Source organism: Salvelinus sp. IW2-2015, linkage group LG1, assembly GCF_002910315.2.
Source record: "Salvelinus sp. IW2-2015 linkage group LG1, ASM291031v2, whole genome shotgun sequence".
Lineage (NCBI taxonomy): Eukaryota > Metazoa > Chordata > Actinopteri > Salmoniformes > Salmonidae > Salvelinus > Salvelinus sp. IW2-2015.
In genome coordinates this window covers 20,643,986-20,671,683 of record NC_036838.1, presented here as the reverse complement: position 1 = coordinate 20,671,683, position 27,698 = coordinate 20,643,986, and positions in this window count along the sequence as shown.

The window sequence follows — 27,698 nt, the reverse complement described above, 5'->3', positions numbered from 1 at the left end:
ACTGTATACAGATTTGTCTATTGTGTTATTGACCGTACGTTTGTTTGTGTGTAACTCTGTGTTGTTGTTTAAGTCGCACTGCTGTGCTTGATCTTGGCCAGGTCGCAGTTGTAAATGAGAACTTGTTCTCAACTGGCCTACCTTGTTAAATAAAGGTGGGGAAAAAAACACACAAAAAACCCAATGCATCTGTTGGAGGTTTTGCATGGGTGAATCCAACTGAGCGATGATAATTAAGTGCAGAGTTAATTTCAGAGCACGAACGTAGCCAAGGAAAATCTATGCAGCCATTTTGTCTGCAAAAAGCTCTCTTTCTCACAAGGATCTTCAAGAAAATGCGATCATTTTCAAACTTTCAGACTAAGATTTCTGATGTGTACTCAAACAGAAGTGTGCAGACATTAGCTCGCCGGAAAATCAATCAAACCAGGTGTCCATTTCCTGTTGAATGAGGATGTTTTGTTATGAACAATCTACAGTAAACACACAGTTCTCCATTCATACCAATCCGACATTCCTACCATAACACCAGCAAGCATCCGACTTCTGACACCACATTTCACGTACTGGATAGATGGGTTGTGTGTCAGCAATGTGGCCATCTAACTTCTATGACCCTCTCATCTAATCTGTGTGTCTCTCTTTATTGCGCATCTGTCTTTCTCTGTGTGTGTGTGTGTGTGTGTGTGTGTGTGTGACCCAGGGTGTTTACAAAGTCTTAAGGCTTAAATGAGTTAGCTGAAAAACAGATAGCAGTCTGTTCATGTTTAACCCTAACCCTTCCTCCCCTGTACAAAAACACACATACACAAATATACACACATACACTGCTCCAAAAAATGTGTGCATTAATTCATGCACTCAAACACACACGCAGACTATCCATGTCCCTCCTTGTGTAATCCGTGCCAAGCACAACTCTCGTTCCCAGAACTGGCAAAGTATTTTGTCATGTGGCCCTCTAACGTTATTAAATAGTGTATCTGCAGTGGAAGTAGAACTCACCATAATCCCAAACTCCATGGTTACATGATCAAAGCGACATCAGTAAAGACCTCTCTGTCTGTTGCATTACGCACAAGTGCATAAGTTAAAGTCCACTGAAGTCTGCACCACTGGATCAGGTGACGAGGGCCGGTGTGGGTGCAGGTTTTTGCTCCATCCGAGCAATACACTTGATTCTATTGATCACCTAATCATGGTGTTCAATGAAGGCTTTTGATCAAAAGAGTCAGACAATATAAACACAAATGAGGTGGAGCTTTAGGGGTTGAACCCAATTTTGGTGTGGATTCACAGGGCAGCCGGAATACATCTCTGAACCCACACAAGGTGGATCCCACTTCTGACACCACCGTAGCAAAGCTACTGGAATCAAAGCCGAGCATGCTATAATTATGCTAATATAATTGAATGTTGGCATTCGTAGCTACAACTACTGGATTCGCTATGGTCACTATAGTACGGAACATACAGTATGTGCATATACAAGACAATGTTCTTCCCCCATAAAATAACATCCTTCATTTTTCCCCCATCACATTCAATATATTCTATTTCCCCTGCAGGTAACCATGTCTGAGCAGCATGTCTGACCTGTCTGAGCAGAAAGCTACCTAACAAATGCCTGATAGAATGTAGAAGTGCTGTAGAAGCTAAAGGCAGTAAAAAGACAACACTGGGCGGCGATTCCGTAGATAAGTGGACTGTTAGAGTGACACTGGTGAACATAAAAACTCTTTATAAGCACAGGGGAGGGATTGATAGGGACGTTAACAATAAAGTCTGTCGTTTACCTCTTACCTGAGGTTGTAGAATAATCCCATTCAAGCATTTCATGCCATGTTCTCTCTTCGCTCTCTCTTCTCTCTCTCTCTCTCTCTCTCTTCTCTCTCATCTCGCCTCTCTCTCTCTCTCTCCTCTCTCTCTCTCCGCTCTCTCTCTCTCTCTCTCGTTCTCTCTCCTCTTCTCTCTCTCTCTCTCTCTCTCTCTCCTCTCTCCTCTCCTCTCTCTCTCCCTCTCTCTCTCTCTCTCTCGTCTCTCTCTCTCCTCGCTCTTCTCTCTTCTCTCTCTCTCTCCTCCTCCTCTCTCTCTCTCTCTCCTCTCCTCTCTCTCTCTCTCTCGTCTTCTCTCTCTCTCTCTCTCTCTCTCTCCTCTCTCTCTCTCTCTCTCTTCCTCTCTCTCTCTCTCTCTCTCTCTCTCTCTCTCTCTCTCTCTCTCTCTCTCTCTCTCTCTCTCTCTCTCTCTCTCGCTACGCAAAACATTTTTGGGACTATACCAACAATGGACTAATGAAACAAATACCAAAAGAGAGTTTTTGTGGGTTTTCCTTTAACTCGGAGAGTTTATGCAGGTCTTCACATCGCAATACAAACACTATTGATATGAAGCCTAACTACTGAGAGTGCTGACAAGTGCAGTTGTCTGTCGCTCACTTTGGGTAGAAACCTGCTAAATAGTCAATGTGTATGTATGTTGAATATGTTATTTCATGTATAGACAGTATGTATGAGTTGGAGGCCGACAGCTAAATGTGTACTCTACAGTCAGAGACACCAGAAGACTAATGTGAACGCAACGAGGAGAAGAGATCTGGTCTAAATCCTAAACTAGTTCTCTATCTGCTCCATGACGTTTTTAGGACAGCATGTCCTGGACCCACCACCCAGAATACATTTATTTCAAAGAAACAAATAGCACATTCATGGCCCACACTCAAACCCCTTCGCAGAAGAACTTGAAGTCAAAATGAGAAAAGGAATAACTTGCGTTATGAGACAGATATAAAACAGGAACGTTTGTGTTTGGGGAGGATAGGCAACAAGAGGGAGTGAGAGCTCGTACAGGGACGGAATCAAAACTCGCTAGCACTGCTTAAAAACAAAGTTAGAGCGCAATTCCTCAAAAAAACAGCATTTTCAAAGACCTTTCTCCTGAGTACTGTACAGCACAGCCTGAAAAAGTATAACTCGATTACTCGGGAACGGTGTGTGTGTTAGCTGTTTGAGCCTGCCTCTCTGTATTGGTCCTTTGAACTTCCTCATTGCTGAGCGAGGAGGCAGAGGGTTATTTAGCTGAGCGAAAGAGGGAGCCGGAGATACAAAAGAAGGCAAACACTGGCTCATTAGGGCTCCAAAGTCTTGCTTCGAGAAACAGAACGTGTGATACAAAACCCTCTCTAACCGCGTATGGCAAGCCAAAGTCGGGAACACACACTTAGAACTTTAATGAGTTGCTCTGCGTACAGAAATAAAGTACTGAGTAACTGAACAGACTGGGGGGGGTGAAGTGTTTACGCTAGACTGGTTCAATTGGTCGTTTAAATTGCAAGGCCAACCTTTCAGTCCACCAAGTCTCTCTATTCTATATGTATTCAGACTAAATCAGATCAACCATTAGACGTGTTCACCTGAGTTGGGCGGATATACTTCAGARTCAAAGAATATTGTTTGTCTATGTCGCTCTTGACGGCCGCTGTTAAGAATTAAGGCCCAGTTACACTCAAGGATTCTCTTCAATCGTGAGAGAGCTATTGAAATTGAGTAATTGTGTGTGTGTGTGTGTTTGTGTGTATCTTGTGTTTGTGTCTGTGTGTGTGCGCTTGTGCGTCTGTTGAGTGAGTAAATATTCTACGCGTCAGATTATTCCTCATTGTATTTATTTGTAATTATTTGATGGAGACAAAAACATGAACCATTCATGACTTAGTTGTTATGACATGGAGAAGCTATGAGAAGGTCAGATGAGATACACAGACTCGAAATAAATCCACTCCCACAGCAATTCGGTATAAAGCTGCCCAAACCGTGCATTGTTTTACACACACACACACACACACACACACACACACACACACACACACACACACACACACACGCACACACGCACACACGCACACACGCACACACGCACACACGCACACACGCACACGTACTGCCTGCTGCTGCATCATAGGGTTAAACCAGATGAAGATTATACACACACTGGATAGCAGAGATGGCTGGAGTCTAGAGGCACCTGTACTGTATGCCTCACATTAACACTAGAAAAGCCAGGCCTCGAGGGACCCCACTTTGATTTTGACTCAGGATTTTGACTCACACATTCTAACAGTCTAATAAATACATTACATATATGCTATCAGAAAATCCTTGAACTGTGTTTATGAAGGTCTTCGGTGAAAAAAAAAAAAAAAATCAAAAAAGAAATTGCCTACAGTAACATAAAATATCTAGTTATTCTTGGAAAAAGTTATATTTTGAAAACCTCCCGTTAACACCAGGGAAGGGAGGGGGGAGCAGCCAAACAATGTCATTTTACTACATATTAAATATTGTATTGGCAATAATAGGCAAAGGCACAAAATGTATTACCTTGGAAGTTGGAGGGAAAGCAGAGAGGCAGACGGACAGACGGACAGACGGACAGACGTACAGACAGCAGTCTGAATTATTTTAATGCTGACAAGAGCAGCTATACCTGAATGGTACACAGCCTGAGGCCTGTTCTTGCCCTTATGTAACGTGGGCAGTGGAACAACAGGTACATCTCCCAGTTACGCTCTGTGGCCTCTTGGGAGACGTTTGAGACAGTCAAGTACGAAGTCACCACCACACAGGAACGTGTTTCCCCCTGCCAGCTTGGGAGCAAGGCTGTTACTGTGAATGGTGTCATAAACGGACCATTATGTATACTCGATCCGCGCGGGACCAACTATCAGGACCTTCCAGTATAGCATTCCAAGTCAGTGTCCACTATAGCCCTCACCCCTTTCAGTATAGCATTCCAAGTCAGTGTCCACTATAGCCCTCACCCCAATGCCCCGGTTGCCCTGTTGAGGGGATTAAACTGGTCTCACTAGACACACAAGAGGACTGCGGGATGGTTTCTCATGGTGACGGCCCACATCCCAGAAGCGTCACCGTGGTGACGGCAAGCCAGGGGCGCTACCGTTCATGCGCCAGCTGTTCTGATCTCTGCCGTGGGGTGTTTCGTATTAACGTAATTATCTCGGGCCGGGCCCACAATACTCCAACACCAGCGTGTGGTCTCTAATCGTCAATTATTGTGGTGTGTAGCCGCCTTTGTGTGAGCCGAGCTACAGTCGCCATTATTACGGCCTCTCCTTCCTAAATGGCAGCTGCTGAAAACACTGGAGGCACTTAAGTCCCAAACATTAGGCTTCCTAAGACCTGTGGGAGACATAAATATGTGTAAACCGAATTAYTCACTTTCAATTATGGCGTGGAGTAACACTTAGACCTCGAGGAGCACATCAATTATCGCACAGACCTCAAATCGAATCAAATCGAACGATATCTGTCACATACACGTGTTTTGCGGATGTTATTGCGGGTGTTAGCGAAATGCTTGTGCTTCTAGCTTCAACAGTGCAGCAATATCTAACAAGTAATATCTTACAATTTCACAACAAATACCTAATACACACAAATATGTCTAAATATCGCTGACGGTCCCAACAATGTAGTTCTGGTCATGAATCTCAATACAACATTATTTTTATTGAGCCCAGGCAGCTGGAGCTCGCATCAGAAACCATTCCTCACTTCCCTTTACTGGAATGATATCTTTAGCATCAAATATAGTGTCAACTCACTCCTAATTTCACTCCTAAAATAGGCTGCAGCCTGTGACTTCTTAGGTTAAAGGAGGTAAATAGACAAAGATAAATAATGATCTCCACCAAAACAAACAACGCGAGTGGGCCGCAGACGGAAACCAGACATCCCAGATTATTATTTTATTWMTTTATTTGTCAGGGACCATGTACAACATGCCACTGCACCAAATATAGCTAGATGGCTCATTTTCATCTGTAGTCCCTGGGAATCAAATATATGGATGGTTGTCAGTGGATTGGATTTGCAGGGTGGATTGGATTTGCACGGTGGATTGGATCTGATAGAGGGAAAAAAAGATGGAGGGATGAAATCCAAACCGCCCCATCTCCGAGGTGAGTGGCAGCACTGTTTGATATCTCTAGGGATCTGCTTAGAGGGGGGCCATTTCCTCACGCTAGACAGCGCGCTGTGGGGCTGCTGGAAAGTGGGACAAGAACAGACTGATCTACCGTGAAAGCCTATGGGACCACCAAGCACACAGACTACTTGGAGAGAAATCACATTTGATTATCAGTTTTGACGTGCCCATTGTAGCTGCATCTACTGCAGAGGATTTCAGCCTAGTTGTGTTTTTTTTGGCATCTAACTTCTGTTTTTTAGAGGCCTTAATGTGGTACAGGGGCCTTTGGGTATGCTCACCTATAATGAAATAACCATAAGGGCGACATTATACTCTTCAGGGACATTTGGTGTCCGAAGGGATACAATGTTAAAAAGCGCTGCCCTTTCTTTGACCTAAAATACCCATTTAAGCACATTTTTGTCCTTCTTTCAAAGAGACAGCTTAAAGTAATCACATAGAACACATGGCCAAGCATAGGAAGCAGGAGGACAGAAGGGTAGAGAACGAGCCAGAAAGTACAATAGTGCGCGGGTGTGTTTTCCCTGGCATAATATGGATCCTGATTATCCAAACACACCATTACAATCTGCTCCACTTCTTCCCCAGAACAGGCTYAAGTAGACATCTGGACTGCTCCTCGAGTGCTAGCGCTAATGCTAACATCTGCCTAAGCATTACTGCAACAAGGTTGTTTGAATAAGACGTGGGGCAATGTCAACACGCAGGTGTTCGTCAAGAAGAACATGCAATTACAGTACCCTGGAAATGGATCTAATCACTTAATTTGCCTGTACTGTTTCCCTAAACTGAGGGGGAAAAACTTGAGCAGGGTGTGGATTGGTTTTTGAATTCATGCCTTTAGGGTTGTAGCATGACTCGTATTGGGCAGTTAAAAACCTCTAAAAGTCTAAGCTGTTGGGGGGGTGGGCAGGGGGTGTACTAAGCTAACATATGGAATTGTTTTAAGATAGTCATACAATGGATCATTTAGCTATTTGATTTAGAATTTTTTCAAATCAAATCAAATCAAATTTTATTTGTCACATACACATGGTTAGCAGATGTTAATGCGAGTGTAGCGAAATGCTTGTGCTTCTAGTTCCGACAATGCAGTAATAACCAACAAGTAATCTAACCTAACAATTCCACAACTACTACCTTATACACACAAGTGTAAAGGGATAAAGAATATGTACATAAAGATATGTACATAAAGATATATGAATGAGGACTCCTTTAGGTATAAAATATACATATTTACTACTATAGCCCATAGAAATCCATAGAATAACACATTCATAAATGGCAAAAAAGACAATCAAAAAATAAATCATAAGGAGTAAGGTTTTGATGTGTCTGTCCTATATCTAGGAGATATAAGTTTAGGGAAAATTCTATATTTTTGGTCACATTTAACCTCTTATTTTTGGGGGGCACAAAACTACCTCCATTCTTCCATTTTGTTTGTATGGGTTACCTTCACTTGTGGGGGTTGTAGAGCAAAATGGAGATGGACACCACAGCCGATTTCGTGAGAAAAATTTGGGGATGTCTCATGGTCTGACAAACACTGCTGTAGCTCTACTGCAGAGGCGGAATGCCGACATACAGTAGGCGGATGCGGTGGATTGAGACACAGCCAATGRTACAAAAAAAGAAAAGATATCTCGATCTTAAACGGACACATTTTGATGGGGATTTTTWATATTAAACACATGTGCGTCAATAGACTCTTAGGGATTATTAATCAGGGGGAATGAATGCAGTTTTGTAGTGGATGAGAAACACTCTTGTGTTTATTGCGACCTGAGTCAATTGGGAAGAGGTCTGAGCTAAATGAGTGAACAAACCTAGACTTGATTAAAGTCTGAAAGGGATTGCATCCCAAATGGCACCCAATCCCCTATATAGTGCACTACTTTATACCAGAGCCCTATGGGAATAGGGTGCCTTTTGGGATGCAGCCTCTATTTCATCAGCAGGGGGGGATTGTTACAGTGGTTCTTCCTTTAAAAGTTGCGTCAAGCGAAGTTATTGAAATGACATGGCGCCGTAGGCCTAAGAGTCAAAGGGAGCCTTGAATAGAACATATAATATATGGGATTGATTTTTAGAAATGTAGCTTGATTCATTTGATGAATATTATGGTTTTTCCATTCCAAGAAAAAAACGAAAATGCATTTGTTACTGTAGCTGTTTTAGTGTAACTTTCTTATTGGCATAAAGGCCTACTTAAATATACAGTACATCAACCAATCACTTAGTAATTTGTGCATGTCATCACACAGCATACAAGTCATCCATGTCTTTAAATACAGTCAAGCATTTTAGTTATAAAACAAAATAACAAAGTGAGCCTTGATTAATTTTACAATCATAGCTAAAGCGATTTAATTAAGGGTTTCAGTTAGGAAAATATGGCTCTGTACAACGTGACCGGTGAGGAGTAGGCCTAGGCTCCTAAGTGACTGCGAGTGAAGAACAAAATAATCCTTACATTTACACATCAAAAATCTTATTGATTTATAAAGACCAGTCCCCATGCTCTGTCATTCAGTTTATATTTATTCCCTATTGTCCTGCTGATAGTTGAAATAAACATCTGTAAGTAGGGATCATAGCAGGTATATTTTGCACACTCAGTGTATATATTTTTGGGAAATTCACACACGTAGAAAAAACATTTTTAGACAGTGTGCAGATTATATTGAAAGGTTGATTTTGAATAGCATTTGTGTATGTCAAGCGTACTTTTTGTTGGCCAATTTCATCTTACATGCACAATTCCACGTTTCTTAGAAACAAGGAGAAACAGCTTTCCTAGAAAAAGGGGAATGTGTGCTATCAGATTAGGTATTTCCAGAAAAGCTGGAAGCGAGGAAAAATCAGATGGAGAAAAACTTCGGAGCAAATAATACAGACAATACAGACTGGTGCAAAAGAAATGTATGATTGTGGTGATTCCTGTGAATGTATGACCGTGGATTCAAGTTAGGTTTACAGTAATCCTCAACCTGACAGTTGTTGTCCAGTGGCTACTGCCAAGAGACCAGGCCTTAGGATCAGAATACTAAATAGTTTCAACAAAGTGTAGAGAGAGATCTGGGGCTGGGTGTATAACATTCAAAAGGCTATATGAATCCTTTTCCCTTGCAGAAATAGTCTATTTCTCAATGGCAGGCCGCTCTCTCTGAAAGTTCTAATACATTGGCAGACTCATAGAGAGATGCTTAGCTGGGCTCTGTCATACGTGGGAGCTCAACCTCTTTCCGCTAAAGGCATTGGGCACTTTGTTGAGATGCTTCATGGGAAAGTGGTTCTATCAGGGCCTGTATTCAAAACTAGTCTCGGAATAGTACTGATCTAGCATCTGGTTTGGCCTATAGATGATAATGAATAAGATGACATGGTCCTAGATCAGTTTGTGGTTATGGTCCCGGGGCTCCATGTTCCAGAATGCTCTAGTCTATTTCTATTGGAACACAGTGTAAATGTGCAACCTGGACTCAGGGATAGACATAACATAGCAAACATAAATCTGTCTCCCTGCATTAAGTATGATATGTTACATTTCATATGGTATGTATTAATTTGTGTATGTCCATCATCCATTTCGTATGATATGTTACGAATTACAATTTGTATGATATGTTACGAATTGCAATTTGTATGATATGTTACGAATTGCAATTTGTACAATATGTTAGGAATTTGCTAAACATATGATATGTTACGAATTCCACTTTGTTGTTGCTAACGTTAGCTAGATGGTTGACGTTAGCTAGGCAAGGGGTTAGGGGTTAAGGTTAGGGTTAGGAGTTAGGGGTTAAGGTTAGGGTTAGGGGAAGGGTTAGCTAACCTGCTAAGTATTTGCAAAAAAGCAAAAAAGTAGTAAGTAGTTGCAAAATTGCTAATTTAATAAAATGCTAAAGTAGTCCGTGATGTTTTTCAAACACGCAACCTTTATTTAATACGCCCACCCATCCACCCCGACCAACCTCCAACCTTTAGTTTTTGACTTAAAAACCTTTTGTCTATTGTAACATACACCTTTTAGTGTCACAGATTTACATTTACTGTGTTACGTCTAATCTTTGAGGCCAGGCTGAAATGTGTCATCATTTTGGCTCTGGCATATTATCTCCTGTCTGTCCCCATGTGTGAATATAACTGACACTCCACTTTCTTCAGTGTATGACTCAGCTGGTGATTTGGTGGCAGCTTTGAGAGATCATTGAGTTTGTGACAAGATGATTCACATGGCTGTTGCCATTGCTGGCAATTAAGAATTCAACTTTTTTRCCTCACTTTTCCAAAAATATAATCTGCTGATCCACAAACTCAGTGTTGTGTGTCAGAATATATTCCTTTCCTGAATTCAATATAGAACAACTACATAAGACTATTTTTGGATTATCCAAAATAATCCAACAAGTGCACATCTCATTGGAGATTTTAGCATGTAAATCTTGGTGGGGCCAAAAAAATAAACAGTTGGATGCATGCCAGCAAAGCCACTACACAACACAACACTAAACAATACATTACCTGCATTATAACGGTGACAAAGGTGCCCACAAACCTACAGAGTCCCAACAGCAGTCCCAACACCTTACCACTGCTACACCGGGCTATCAGCGGAGCCTTGTCTGGCAGCGAAACAGTTCATTCAGCCTCATTTACTGCCTTTAAAAAAAACATAGCTGATATGGCTGACTTGCTTAAACAAATGTGGTTTCTACTGACAATTGAGATGTACAAAGTATGGCATAAGGGGATGACAAGCAGATAAGAGGCAATCCGTAATTTCAATTAAGACATCAATGAGCGAGCTAGGACGGACGTAGTCAATATAACCATTTGTTTAGCACTTTTGAAACATACAGCGACAGAATTCAGAACATGGGCCGTTCTTACAGTGTTCTCCCTGTACACCAAGTCCGAACCATAGGATAAATAAAGGGGGCCTATAAGCACACAATGAAAGTTCTTACAACATTTGATGATTACATTTCTCTAAAACAGATTATAGCCTACATGTGCACCACCAAGTCAGAAAAATAGGCAAAATTAAGAAGAGTAAATAGACCAAATTATTAGGGTGAGGCACATGGGCTACTAACAGCTTACTACACAACATGCACTTAGTATTACTTTCTTAGCTACAGTATACATATCTCCCTGGCATATTACATCATTTATGCAGCAGCATACAAGACATTTTTGGACTCACCTTGTTATGCTGTGCTCACTTGAACAGGAAGGTGGCGCGGCGGTCCTTCGTGGGCAAATTTTGTCATCAAAGTCTGGCATTCTCTGGATTTATGGTGTTTTCAAGACAACTGGGAACTCTGAAAAAAAACAAGGTCGAATCATGATGATGTCATTGATCTTCATGTCATAGCTCTAAAAAGAGGCCAGAGTTCCCAGCTTCCGAGTTGGATGACCGTTCAAAACGTATTTCCCAGTCAGAGCTAATTTTTCCAGAATTCCCAATTGTCTTGAACTCAATGAAGTCAAGTTTTTGCAGGTCCGAATTAACAGTTGTTTTGTGCGCGGCACAATTCATGCTTCATTGACAGCATGGCCAATGTTGAATGTTTATCATTTTAAACTAGGAAAAGAGCCCCTTAAGCCCTGATTCCTTTCAAACCACTCATTGTTGAATTTGCGATTTCCAACTTGTTGCGTAATGTTAATGTCCAATGGCCGATGASCACCGATAATTTCTCTTCATTATTTATCTTCATATGACAAGAATTACATAGGATTTTCCAGGAGATTGTCGACTTGATTCATGATGATGACTGCTAGATAAGATTTTGAAAGTATGATGCTCAGCGATACACAAATTGGCTTTTAGTAACTAACTAAATAATCACACAGAATTACATAAACACACACAGGATAGATTATGCATTGATTACTACATAATGCAATGAACAGTCCCTAGTGGACTAACCTGATATGATGACTTGTTACACAATGAAGGGGGGGGGGGGGGCAGAAAGAGCAGGAGAAGGAGAGACAAAGGAATTAAACTATCGTACATACAGTTGAATAATACGCTCATCATAAATATGGATATTTAACACCCTAACAACCGCTCATTCGGATTTAGAAATGTAATGTACATATTTACGCTTGTATGTCTTTGTCGTCTCGCACTGTTGAAATCACTCGATCAGTCTGTGGAGAGTAGTTCGACAAAAATCTCTGGGTGTGTAAGTCTCTGGTTGTCCACCAGAGGTCACAATGTACTTAGTAATTGTGGTAGTAGGCTTTCTTTGTTCTGGAAGTGTTCATTAGCCTGGATCCATCAGAGTACCACATGATGGTGGGAGGGAAATGTTCTTCCCGTCTTGTCTTCGTTAGATTGGATCAATCAAAGGTACACACGCGGTGGTCCTCYGTCGAGTTTACTAAACTAAAGTACTTCAACAGCTGCAGACTGAATGTTCCGATGTAGTCTTTATCTTCTTAACTCGAGAGTTTGAGTCTTACCATTTTCTGGTCTGGTAGAGTCTAACCATTCGTTGCGTCCGGCTCAACACCATCCGTATACTGGTCTCAATGGTTGATTATTCAGGGTACAGCTAGAACCATTTTACACGCCAGTAGCAACCTGGCAATGTACTGGTCTACAGAGATTTTCTTCCTCTCTGTTGAAAGTTTCAGAGTTTCTAACCATTTCGTACCGTTCAACTCACGCTGTCGGCCACGCTGGTATAGTATGTTCATTCTCCAGTGAGTCCTTTTAAACACTCGCATTGGAGGGCGGTTCCATCACGTTGCCGCCATGTCTGTGCTCACGTGGGCATGATTCCTGACATGGCAAAAGTCTATATGAAAAACAACTATCTCATTTAYAAGGCTAAAATCACATTTCATCTTCTCACAAATATTTTTATATTTAATCATATAAGTTTTACAACATTTAGATGTAAACCTGACCCTTTGAATATGTACACTTTTAGAGATACAGTTATTTAGATATACCGTCATAACGATATCACAAAACAACAACTGATTTGATATCATTATTGTTTAAGTCCCACCAACCATTTCCCACATTATTTATGTTAGAAATATTGTTTCAATGTCCAACCTTTTGATGTTACAGTGCTYCAACATCTCTCTCTGTTGTAATAAAGGGATTTTTAACTTCCATTTCTGCAGAGTGGGAGAGAGAGTTCCTGCAAGGTATTTACGATCGGCATAAAACTGGATTTTTGATTTATCAATAACTTCTTTTGACCAAAAACTTAGTTTTTCTCAAACAAAGTTCACGTGTAATTTGGTTTTATGGTTTATGACAAGATGATCTTTTGCATATTTGAGCATATTAGCATCTACAGTCCCCAAATCCAGACCAAATTCAAGAAAGTGTACAGTATTATATAGAGCCCTTATTGCATGGAACTTCCTTCCATCTCATATTGCTCAAATAAACAGCAAACCTGGTTTCAAAAAACAGATAAAGCAACACCTTGCGGCACAACGCCTRTCCCCTATTTYACCTAGATAGTTTGTGTGTATGCATTGATATGTAGGCTACGTGTGACTTTTAAAATAATTGATGTAGTTCTGTCCTTGAGCTGTTCTTGTCTACTGATGTTCTGTATTATGTCATTCTGTATTACAGTATGTTACATGTTTTGTGTTGTCCCCAGCAAGAGTAGCTGCTGCTTTTGCAACAGCTAATGGGGATCCTAATAAAATACCAGAAACCAAAATACTTGTATAGTGTATAGTCCATCCTCTTTGAATGGATCAACGTTATTTTCTCAAACTCTTTAGGGACTATTATGATGAGTCCACATTTTGAATGAATCTGACTTGTAGTCCATGATAAGTTTTAAATTGTTTTATTATGTTAAGCATTAGCGTTACATAGTCAAAATAAGTGAATTGTTAAGTATCCTGATTTCTTTAAGATATCAATGCCAAACTTAAACATGGTTAATATTTAATTATGTTAATGTATTTGATGACCCTAAAAGTTTCAAGTTTCAATAAACTATGCATCTTTTTTTTGTAAGGGCTGTCTCTGTAGTGAGTGATACCAGCACACACCACACACACACAACACACACACCACACACACACACACACACACACACACACACACACACACACACACACACACACACACACACACACACCACACACACACACACACACACACACACACACACACACACACACACACACACAGCTAAACTGGAAGCACCCCAGTCTACCCTCATTATTCTTGATTCTAGTTAGTAGATAAATAAAACATCTCAAATTACTCTCACTTTAGCTCTAACTTATTTGAGATATTTTCTGAACAGCTTCTCACTTCTTTTTGTTTCTCCAGTTGTCAGTTCAAGCACACATTGTTTACACACACATTTGTGGCCCCAATAGAAAAAATGATATTTGGAACTCCACAGGAAATAAGACGTGATTTTTGTTGCTAGGCTACCAGTTACAGTGCTTTTAGCTTGGGGTTTGCACGTGCCTTTATATAAAAATTACATCAAGTTTCTGAAAGAATGATATGGATTTGATATTTATCAAATTATTGAGCATGCCCTCAAACTCAAATAAGCATCAGAAATTGTCCTCATTTAGAAAATCAAAATGCATATCAAGATCCTGATATGGACTTCAGTCAAGAGCATACAGTTGAAGTAGGAAGTTTACATACACCTTAGCCAAATACATTTAAACTCAGTTTATCACAATTCCATTTAATCCTAGTAAAAATTCCCTGTCTTAGGTCATTTAGGAATAAAGGTTAACTTTATTTTAAGAATGTGAAATGTCAGAATAATAGTAGAGCGAATTATTTATTTCAGCTTTAATTTTTTTCATCACATTCCCAGTTGGGTCAGAAGTTTACATACACTCAATTAGTATTTGGTAGCATTGCCTTTAAATTGTTTAACTTGGGTCAAATATTTTGGGTAGCACAATAAGTTGGGTGAATTTTGTCCCATTCCTCCTCACTGAGATGGTGTAATTGAGTCAGGTAACTGTAGCCCTTGCACGCACAAACTTTTTCAGTTCTGCACACAAATTTTCTATAGGTTTGAGGTCAGGGCTTTGTGATGCCACTCCAATACTTGACTTTGTTGTCCTTAAGCCATTTTGCCACGACTTTGGAAGTATGCTTGGGGTCATTGTCCTTTTGGAAGACCATTTGTGACCAGGCTTTAACTTCCTGACTGATGTCTTAAGATGTTGCTTCAATATATCCACATAATGTCCGTCCTCATGATGCATCTATTTTGTGAAGTGCACCTGTCCCTCCTGCAGCAAAGCACCCCCACAACATGATGCTGCCACCCCGTTCTTCACGGTTGGGATGGTGTTCTTCGGCTTGCAAACATCCCCTTTTTTCCTTTTCCAAAACATACAATGGTCATTATGGCCAAACAGTTCTATTTTTGTTTCATCAGACCAGAGGACATTTCTCCAAAAAGCACGATCTTTGTCCCCATGTGCAGTTGCAAACCGTAGTTTGGCTTCTTTATGGCAGTTTTGGAGCAGTGGCTTCTTCCTTGCTGAGTGGCCTTTCAGGTTATGTCGATATAGGACTCGTTTTACTGTGGATATAGATACTTTTGTACTTGTTTCCTCCAGCAATCTTCACAAGGTCCTTTGCGGTTTTCGGATTGATTTGCACTTTTCGCACCAAAGTACGTTCATCTCTAGAGACAGAAGATCATTCATTCCTGAGCGTATGACAGCTGCATGGTCCCATGGTGTTTATACCGGCGTACTATTGTTTGTACAGATGTACTGGTACCTTCAGGCATTTGGAAATTGCTCCCTTGGATGAACCAGACCTGTGGAGGTCTACAATTGTTTTTCTGGGTCTTGGCTGATTATTTTGATTTTCCCATGATATCAAGCAAAGAGGCACTGCGTTTAAAGGTGGGCCTTGAAATACATCCACAGGTACACCTCCAATTGACTCAAATGATGTCAATTAGCCTATCAGAAGCTTCTACATCCATTACATAATTTTCTGCAATTTTCCAAGCTGTTTAAAGGCACAGTCAACTTAGTGTATGTAAACTTTTGACCACTGGAATTGTGATACATTGAAATAAGGAAATAATCTGTCTGTAAACAATTGTCGGAAAAATATTTGTGTTATGCACAAAGTAGATGTCCTAACCGACTTGCCAAACTATAGTTTGTTAACAAGAAATTTGTGGAGTGGTTGAAAAATGAGTTTTAATGGCTCCAACCTAAGTGTACGTAAACTTCCGACTTCAACTTCAACTAGCAGCAGCAGCTGAAAAGATGAGCTCCTACAAATATTGAAATTTAAATGTTTTTTTTAGAGTAAAGTACATCGAAAAAAAATCAAAAGAAAACTGACAAACTGAATAGAACCAAACAAGCAGCAAACAAAGAAGAAAGGCTTTTGAAAAAGTAACAATTTTTCATAAATATATACCGTTTTCTTAGCAGCTAAGTTGTTTACCTGTGCTAGGCAGTTGCTAGGGACATTCCTGGAAGAAGCAGCTAGCTAACAAGGAGTGTCTAGTTGGCAGAAGAGAAGAAGGGACAAAGAAGGGACAAAGTGGGACAAAAATAAGGACAGAAGAAAGGGGAAAGGGGACATTAAGGTGAAGCAGTCCTCTAAAGACACAAAAGACAATAATACAAGAAACAACACTTCTATTGCCCTCCCTCTACGATACGCACTTCCGGGTTGGAGCGAGTAGTTGCATTCCGCTTTGCTCCACAGGTAGTATTACATTTCATTTCATTACAGGTACAACAGTTTGATTTGTTTGATCTTAGCTGGCTACATAGCCGTCTTTGTATCCAAGATAATTGTGTAGTCTAGAGTAATTGTCGAGGTTACCTAGCCATTAGAGTTACCTAGCCAGCTACACTTTTCAAACAAGTCAACAACGCAGCCACTGCTAGCTAGCCTATTTCACCAGCCAGCAGTACTATATCATTTTAGTCAATAAGATTTTTTGCAACGTAAGCTTAACTTTCTGAACATTCGAGACGTGTAGTCCACTTGTCATTCCAATCTCCTTTGCATTAGCGTAGCCTCTTCTGTAGCCTGTCAACTATGTGTCTGTCTATCCCTGTTTCTCTCCTCTCTGCACAGACCATACAAACGCTTCACACCGCGTGGCCGCTGCTACTCTAACCTGGTGTCCCAGCGCGCACGACCACGTGGAGTTCCGAGTCTCAGGCAGCCTCTGGAACTGCCGATCTGCCGCCAACAAGGCAGAGTTCATCCAGCCTATCTTCCCTCCAGTCCTCGACTTCTTGGCACTGACGGAAACATATGATTACCACTGATAACACTGCTACTCCTACTGCTCTCTCCTCGTCTGCCCACGTGTCTCGCACACCCCGAGAGCTTCTGGTCAGCGGGGGTGGCACTGGGATCCTCATCTCTCCCAAGTGGACATTCTCTCTTTCTCCCCTGACCCATCTGTCTATCGCCTCCTTTTGAATTCCATGCTGTCACAGTTACCAGCCCTTTTCAAGCTTTAACATCCTTAGCATTTATCGCCCTCCAGTTCCTTGGAGAGTTCATCAATGAGCTTGACGCCCTGATAAGTTCCTTTCCTGAGGATGGCTCACCTCTCACAGTTCTGGGTGACTTTAACCTCCCCACGTCTACCTTTGACTCATTCCTCTCTGCCTCCTTCTTTCCACTCCTCTCCTCTTTTGACCTCACCCTCTTACCTTCCCCCCCTACTCACAAGGCAGCAATACGCTTGACCTCAACTTTACTAGATGCTGTTCTTCCACAATCTCATTGCAACTCCCCTCCAAGTCTCCGACCACTACCTTGTATCCTTTTCCCTCTCGCTCTCATCCAACACTTCCACACTGCCCCTACTCGGATGGTATCGCGCCGTCCCAACCTTCCTCTCTCTCCCCGCTACTCTCTCCTCTTCCATCCTATCATCTCTTCCTCTGCTCAAACCTTCTCCAACCTATCTCCTGATTCTGCCTCCTCAACCCTCCTCTCCTCCCTTTCTGCATCCTTTGACTCTCTATGTCCCCTATCCTCCAGGCCGGCTCGGTCCTCCCCTCCTGCTCCGTGGCTCGACGACTCATTGCGAGCTCACAGAACAGGGCTCCGGGCAGCTGAGCGGAAATGGAGGAAAACTCGCCTCCCTGCGGACCTGGCATCCTTTCACTCCCTCCTCTCTACATTCTCCTCTTCTGTCTCTGCTGCTAAAGCCTCTCCCCCTCCTCCCCCTCCTCCCTCTCTGCTGATGACTTCGTCAACCATTTTGAAAAGAAGGTCGACGACATCCGATCCTCGTTTGCTAAGTCAAACGACACAGCTGGTTCTGCTCACACTGCCCTACCCTGTGCTTCTCCCCTCTCTCTCCAGATGAAATCTCGCGTCTTGTGACGGCCGGCCGCCCAACAACCTGCCCGCTTGACCCTATCCCCTCCTCTCTTCTCCAGACCATTTCCGGAGACCTTCTCCCTTACCTCACCTCGCTCATCAACTCATCCTTGACCGCTGGCTACGTCCCTTCCGTCTTCAAGAGCGAGAGTTGCACCCCTTCTGAAAAAACCTACACTCGATCCCTCCGATGTCAACAACTACAGACCAGTATCCTTCTTTCTTTTCTCTCAAAACTCTTGAACGTGCCGTCCTTGGCCAGCTCTCCTGCTATCTCTCTCAGAATGACCTTCTTGATCCAAATCAGTCAGGTTTCAAGACTAGTCATTCAACTGAGACTGCTCTTCTCTGTGTCACGGAGGCGCTCCGCACTGCTAAAGCTAACTCTCTCTCCTCTGCTCTCATCCTTCTAGACCTATCGGCTGCCTTTGATACTGTGAACCATCAGATCCTCCTCTCCACCCTCTCCGAGCTGGGCATCTCCGGCGCGGCCCACGCTTGGATTGCGTCCTACCTGACAGTCGCTCCTACCAGGTGGCGTGGCGAGAATCTGTCTCCGCACCACGTGCTCTCACCACTGGTGTCCCCCAGGGCTCTGTTCTAGGCCCTCTCCTATTCTCGCTATACACCAAGTCACTTGGCTCTGTCATATCCTCACATGTCGTCTTCCTATCATTGCTATGCAGACGACACACAATTAATCTTCTCCTTTCCCCCCTCTGATAACCAGGTGGTGAATCGCATCTCTGCATGTCTGGCAGACATATCAGTGTGGATGACGGATCACCACCTCAAGCTGAACCTCGGCAAGACGGAGCTGCTCTTCCTCCGGGGAAGGACTGCCCGTTCCATGATCTCGCCATCACGGTTGACAACTCCATTGTGTCCTCCTCCCAGAGTGCTAAGAACCTTGGCGTGATCCTGGACAACACCCTGTCGTTCTCAACTAACATCAAGGCGGTGACCCGTTCCTGTAGGTTCATGCTCTACAACATTCGCAGAGTACGACCCTGCCTCACGCAGGAAGCGGCGCAGGTCCTAATCCAGGCACTTGTCATCTCCCGTCTGGATTACTGCAACTCGCTGTTGGCTGGGCTCCCTGCCTGTGCCATTAAACCCCTACAACTCATCCAGAACGCCGCAGCCCGTCTGGTGTTCAACTTTCCCAAGTTCTCTCACGTCACCCCGCTCCTCCGCTCTCTCCACTGGCTTCCAGTTGAAGCTCGCATCCGCTACAAGACATGGTGCTTGCCTACGGAGCTGTGAGGAACGGCACCTCCGTACCTTCAGGCTCTGATCAGGCCCTACACCCAAACAAGGGCACTGCGTTCATCCACTCTGGCCTGCTCGCCTCCCTACCTCTGAGGAAGTACAGTTCCCGCTCAGCCCAGTCAAAACTGTTCGCTGCTCTGGCACCCCAATGGTGGAACAAACTCCCTCACGACGCAGGTCAGCGGAGTCAATCACCACCTTCCGGAGACACCTGAAACCCCACCTCTTTAAGGAATACCTAGGATAGGATAAAGTAATCCTTCTAACCCCACCCCCCCTTAAAAGAGTTAGATGCACTATTGTAAAGTGGTTGTTCCACTGGATATCATAAGGTGAATGTACCAATTTGTAAGTCGCTCTGGATAAGAGCGTCTGCTAAATGACTTAAATGTAAATGTAAATGTAACTGTATGCATTGTATGTGCTGAGAAAATATACTTTGTAGGCCAAACTGTCAGTTGTTGATATCATATAGAGAAAACAAGATATCCACATGGGCCTATCTTAGGATATCTAATGAGTCAATATCCATACCATGTATGATATCTAATGAGCCATACCATGTGTGATATCTGGAGGGAATCAAAAAATAACTTTTGCATWAAAAAAAAATAAGGATATCATATTTGTCAAATTATTGAGCAGATGCTGAAAACTAAGAAACTCATCAGAAATCGTCCTTATTTTCAGCATATCAAAAAGCATATCAAGATCCTCGTAGGGACCTCAGCCAGGAGAAGCATATCCGGAATCAATATAGCTTCCTATCTTGAATGTGCTGAGGAAGCACAGATATGCAATATACACAGTCAGTATTTGTCAACATGAAGAGAGAAAATAGGATGTCACATATCTCAGGATATTGAATTAGTCCATGTGTGATATTCAGAGTAATCCCAATATCATATAGGTCTAAAAGGCACATCTGGATTCCCGAATTTGTCAGGACGATGCAAATCCACAAAACTCAAAATACGCATTGGAAATGGTCTGTAAAGAATATCAAAAATGTGTAATGTAAAAGATATCCCCCTGATATGGACCCTTTTCGCCCGGTGGCACCGCTTGTCGTCTCATTCACTGCCTCGTCCTCACGGACAGGCAGACTGCATTAACATGACAAAGTACCGAGCGTCCTGTCGCGTCGACAAGCGGCGCTGCGGTCGGAGGACAGGGAAACAGGTGTTTCAGCAGCAATCCGTCAGTCAAACGTGGCGGCGGAGGAGGCTCTCTTTCTTATCTTATGCTCATTGAAATGTGAATGAATCTGTGATGTCTCGCTGTACCTTCAGTCATGTTTGCTCTTACAAAGAAGAATGGAGCATTCCTTTCTAGTATGCTTGCAGGGAAGGTGTTGCCTAAGGACATTTGCACGTCTAAAGCAGAAGACAACGCTACCCGCCAAATGGACAAATTTGAAGTGATGCTGTCTACAGTGACTACAGTTCTGGCCGACCGGTTTTTAACACTTTTGTCTGATGCAGAATCAGACAAGGGAGCATTATGTGGCGAGGTCCCGCCCCGGAAGTGACTCTTCGAATCAACTGTTGTCTTAGTAAAGCTGCCTTATCTCACCAACCCCCTCTTGTCACAACTCTGGGTAACAGAGGTTCTGTTGTCTTTACATCATGTACTGTAGGTCTGATATCTGATTGGAGGTTAACTCAACAGTAATGCTATTGGTCAACAGATCAGATTTTGAATCCAAGCAACTCAGATTCTTATAAAAGGGGCTTAGCTTCATGGTCTGTTGTTCTCTCTCGTATCCTGTATCCTGTCCATTGGATAATGGTTGTAAGATATTTTTTTAATTTACCAGGCTTCTAGGCCTCAGGCCTAACAGGCATCTCTTTGTTCATGCTTTGTCCTGTACGTTAACCTTAGGATCTATATGCCTAGAATTGTGCTTTGTTAATGTCAGTATTGCCTTGTAACTTAAGCTTTATGCCTTGTATGTGAATCCATTAATTTGACAAAGCTCTTAAAAAATACTTGCTTTGATATTCACGTCTCATGACCATTCCTTGATCTTAGTCAGCGAAACACATAATACTTGATTGCACATGGGTTTACTGTAAATATCAAATGGAGTCAGATAGTCAGGTTTATCAAATATTATTTAGCACTACAGCCTTGCAACAACCGTCTGTTTTATGAATGATTACCAAACCAACTGGAGGAAAGCACGGGGATGATCCAGCATATTCCTGACTTTGATGAAGTCTGATAGGTAGATCTTTACTGATGTTTACACCACGTGGATGAATCCAAGCCTGAAATCCTGACCTAACATACATGTGTGTTATATGGCATATGTGGTGAGTGAGTTTGAAAGGGCTCCATCTTTTCGAGTATATGTCTAGCAAGTCAATGGGTCGGAAGCCACGTCATTGCTGAAAAATGGGAAAATCATGGTTTGAGTAGGAGAGCCACTATCAAACTCTGTGGACCATTACAACACAACTGTATGACGCGTTCATGTCGACAAATTGGAGCGTTACAAATGTTCCTCGTCTGCTTTGACACAGTGACAATCTCATGCCTACTCTGCCTTGCAGGGGGAGACGGTTTCAATGTCATTATCTCGCAAGGCTTTTTGTGTCAAATTAAAGAGTCTAAGGGTCAATTCAAACTGTCATAATATTTTGCGACCCTTTGGGGAACCTAACCTCTCTCTCCCACTCTCAGGTGCACCATCTTTATCCGACATGATCTATTTTTAGGTATCAAACATAGGCGTGTAGTAGTGGTCTATTTAATCCACTTATTTACGGTTTCCCTCAACAGTATACAATACATCACCATAATTATGTAAGTGAGCCAAGGTCTCCTGCGCACCACATAACAGTGTTTACTTGCTGAGCTGAAGCCTAGGTATTAACTCAGATGGTTTATGCAGGTCTTCACATCTCAGTTCAATTCCGATGATATAAAGCCAAACTACTTAGAGTGCTGACAAGTACAGTTGTGGTAGGAACCTGCTAAAAAGTAAATATGTACACTGAGTACTGTACACCAAACATTAGGAACACCTTCCAAATATCTATTTTCCCCCCTGCCTCGCTACAACGTTTCTCCATGCAGGCAGTCACTGAGTCTGAGGTGCTGAAGGAGCTCCTTAAACTTGACCCCCCAAAAAACATCTGGGTCAGATGGTTTAGATCCTTTCTTCTTTAAGGTTGCAGCCCCTATCATCGCCAAGCCTATGACCTTTTTAACCTGTCTCTCCTCTCTGGGGAGGTTCCCATTGCTTGGAAGGCAGCCACGGTACGTTCTTATTTAAAGGGGAAGTTCAAGCTGATCCTAACCGTTACAGGCCAATTTCTATTTTGCCCTTTTTATCAAAAGTGTTGGAAAAACTTGTCAATAATCAACTGACTGGCTTTCTTGATGTCTATAGTATTCTCTCTGGTATGCAATCTGGTTTCCGCACAGGTTATGGATGTGTCACTGCAACCTTAAAGGTCCTAAATTATGTCACCATTGCCCTTGATTCTAAGCAATGTTGTGCTGCTATTTTTATTGACTTTGCCAAAGCTTTTGATAGGGTAGGCCATTCCGTTCTTGTGGACCGGCTAAGGTGTATTGGTGTCTCTAAGGGGTCTTTGGCCTGGTTTGCTAACTACCTCTCTCATAGCGTACAGTGTATAAATTCAGAACATCTGCTGTCTCAGCCACTACCTGTCACCAAGGGAGTACACCAAGGCTCGATCCTAGGCCCCAGGCTCTTCTCAATTTACATCAACAACGTAGCTCAGGCAGTAGGAAGCTCTCTCATCCATTTATATGCAGATGATACAGTCTTATACTCAGCTGGCACCCTCCCCGGATTTTGTGTTAAACACTTAAACGCTCTACACCAAAGCTTTCTTAGTGTCCAACAAGCGTTCTCTGCCCTTAACTTTGTTCTGAACGCCTTCAAAACAAAGGTAATATGGTTTGGTAAGAAGAATGCCCCTCTCCCCACCGGTGTGATTACTACCTCTGAGGGTTTAGAGCTTGAGGTAGTCACCTGATACAAGTACTTGGGAGTATGGCTAGACTGTACACTGTCCTTCTCTCAGCACATATCAAAGCTGCAGGCTAAAGTTAAATCTAGACTTGGTTTCCTCTATTGTAGTCGCTCCTCTTTCACCCCAGCTGCCAAACTAACCCTGATTCAGATGACCATCCTACCCATGCTAGATTACGGAGATGTAATTTATAGATCGGCAGGTAAGGGTGCTCTCAAGAGGCGAGATGTTCTTTACCATTCGGCCAWCAGATTTTCCACCAATGCTCCTTATAGGACACAACACTGCACTCTATACTCCTCTGTAAACTGGTCATTGCTGTATACCCATTGCAAGACCCACTGGTTGATGTTTATTTATAAAAACCCTCTTAGGCCTCACTCCACCCTATCTGAGATACCTACAGCAGCCCTCATCCTCCACATACAACACCCATTCTGCCAGTCACATTCTGTTAAAGGTCCCTAAAGCACACACATCCCTGGGTCGCTCGTCTTTTCAGTTTGCTGCAGCTAGCGACTGGAACGAGCTGCAAAAAKCACTCAAACTGGACAGTTTTATCTCCGTTTCTTCATTCAAAGACTTAATTATGAACACTCTTACTGACAGTTGTGACTGCTTTGCGTGATGTATTATTGTCTCTACCTTCTTTCKTTTGTGCTGTTGTCTGTGCCCAATAATGTTTGTACCATGTTTTGTGCTGCTACCATGTTGTACTGCTGCCATGTTGTGTTGCTACCATATTGTTGTCATGTGGTGTTGCTACCATGCTGTGTTGTCATGTGCTGCTGCCATGCTATGTTGTTGTCTTAGGTCTCGCTTTATGTAGTGTTGTGGTGTCTCTTGTCGTGATGTGTGTTTTGTCCTATATATATATATTTTTCCCCAGCCACCGTCCTTGCAGGAGGCCTTTTGCCTTTTGGTAGGCCATCATTGTAAATAAGAATTTGTTCTTAACTGACTTGCCTAGTTAAATAAAGGTTAAATAAAGGTTAAATAAAAATAATATTAAGTTTGCCCTCAGAACAGCCTCAATTCGTCAGGCATGGACTCTACAATGTGTCAAAAGTGTTCCACAGGGATGCTGGCCCATGTTGACTCRAAGACTTCCCACAGTTGTGTCAAGTTTGCTGGATGTCCTTTTGGTGGTGGACCATTCTTGATACACATGGGACACTGTAAAAAAAATCCTTCTTTAACCTGCCTCCTCATCTTAATCTACACTGAATTAAGTGGATTTAACAAGTGACATCAATAAGGGATCATAGCTTTCACCTGGATTCACCTGGTCAGTCTGTCATTGAAAGAGCAGGTGTTCTTAATGTTTTGTATACTCAGTGTATGTGTGTTGAATATGTATAATGTCAAAGTCGAATAATGTGTTTTGAAATTCTTACAAATTAATTAAAAATGAAAAGCTGAAATGTCTTGAGTATTCAAGTATTCAACCCCTTTGTTATGGCAAACCTAAATAAGTTTGTGAGTAAAAATATGCTTAGCAACTCACAAAATAAGTTSCATGGACTCACTTTGTGTACAATAATAGTGTTTAACATGATTTTTCTATGATTATCTCATCTGTAAATTAAAAAAGATGACAGTGAATATCCCTTTGAGCATGATGAGGTTATTAATTACACTTTGGATGGTGTGTCAAAACACTCAGTCACTACAAAGATACAGGRGTCCTRCCTAACTCAGRTGCKYSAGKGGAAGGAAACAACTCAGGGATTTCACCATGAGGCCAATGGTGACTTTTAAACAGTTACAGAGTTTAATGGCTGAGGATGGATCAACAATATTGTAGTTCCTCCACAATACAAATCTAATTGATAGAGTGAAAAGAAGGAAGCCTGTACAGAATAAAAATATTCCAAAACATTTGCAACAAGGCACTAAAGTAATACTGCAAAAATAAACATGTTTGGGGCAAATCCAATGCAACACATTACTGAGTACCACTCTCCATACTTTCAAGTGTAGTGGTGGCTGCATCATGTTATGGGTATGCTTGTAATTGTTAAGGAGTGCTGTCCAGAAACAACCCCTAGCCCCTACCCCWAGACWRTTATGGAGATCTGAGAGGATTGGACAGGTGTAAGTGATGCAAAAGGAGACCGCTCTTCTCCGTGCACAATGCATCAAAGGTTCCATGATGCAACCTTCTCTGCGGCACAGCCAATCACTTTCTATACAACAAGGCCAGTCAACCAGCATAGCCACACCCACAACATCCATCAAGTGCACATTCKAATCATCATCAAATGGAGTGTACTGACCTTTTCCCTGTGGAGGAAGCCCTATTTATTGCACATATATTCCATCCTTGGATGCCAAGGCTGTTGTATTGTGAAAGCTGCCTCTTAGCTTGGATGGATCAATCTGTCCCAAATGTCACCCTACTCCCTATGTAGTGCACTACCTCTGCAATGCATAGGGAATAGGGTGTCATTTGTGATGCAGCCTATACATGCCCCCACAAGTGCCTCCTCAATGGGAAACAAACAATTAGCCTTTCAGCATCCCACTGAGTAGCTTCTAGGGTAAATCGATGTGAAGAACATTCATCATTCTGTATCATATTGTGTCAACTTGTGTTTTTATGAAGTATGTCTTTCGCTTACTGGCAATGTTGTTGCATCGTTAGGAGTGTTTCTGTCAAGAGAGGGAAACCTGTMTTTTATAGTCTGAATTCTTGAGTGTGTTTGGTGTATTTAGCTCATGCTGGAAAAACTTGGGCTGTGTGTGCTCTGTCTATAGGCTATGGGTAACATTTGTGTCWCACAAAAGAGCACAACAAATACCGTGAAACATAATTATCTGGAGTGCAATTATTTTAAACCTTTCTAAAACAACATGTGTTATAATAATGRTTCTACATACAGTAGGTATGTAATGTGATGTTACACAGCATAAAACACTTACCAAAAATACTTGAATGGTTACCTAACAAATTCAATGCATCTTTTATGGACAAAAATGGTCACATACATAATGATAATAATGTATGGACCACAATAACATATGGTCACAAATAATGCAGTAGCATGCATCTCCTGTTTGAGATTCCATGGTTCCATAGTTTGACGTGGAATGTGACTACGGAGCATTAAAGTCTCTGAATTACGTCCTTAATTTCGTCCCTATTAAACCCTAAAAAGATGGCGCCGAAGACCATGGCTGACATTTTACATTCTCCCAACCAATTGTGCTATTTTGTTAGTTTTTTTGTGTTTTGTGTAACTTATCTCTTGACTTATTTTGAACATAATTGTTGCTGCTACCGTCTCTTATGACCGAAAATAACTTCTGGACATCAGAACAGCGATTACTCACCGCGGACTGGAATAAACGTTCTCCTTTAACGAGTCCGACAAGAAGGATATACTGCTTTCGCTGGAACAGGCCCAGATCCCCGTAATTTGCTTGAAGAAAAGACGCAGGAAAAAGGGCCGCAGATCGGGCTGCCTTCTGAGAATCCATAGGCGACTGAGTAAACTCCCACTGCCATCCATTCTTCTTGCTAACGTGCAATCATTGGAAAATAAAATTGATGACTTACGATTAAGATTATCCTACCAATGGTACATTAAAAACTGTAATATCTTATGTTTCACCGAGACGTGGCTGAACGCTGATACGGATAAAATAGAGCTGGTGGGATTTTCCATGCACAGGCAGAACAGAGAAGCTAAGACGAGGMGTGGGGGTGTGTGTCTATTTGTCAATAACAGCTGGTACGCAATGTCTAATATTAAAGAAGTCTCGAGGTATTGCTRGCCTGAGGTAGAGTACCTTATGATAATCTATAGACCACAGTATCTACCAAGTGAGTTCTCATCCATTTTATTCGTAGCCATCTATTTACCACCACAGAACGAGGTTAGCACTAAGACCACTCTCAACCAACTCTATAAGGCCATAAACAAAGAAGAAAATGCTCACCCAGAATCGGCGCTCCTAGTGGCCGGGGATTTTAATGCAGGCAAACTTAAATCAGTTTTTAAACATTTTTACCAGCATGTCAC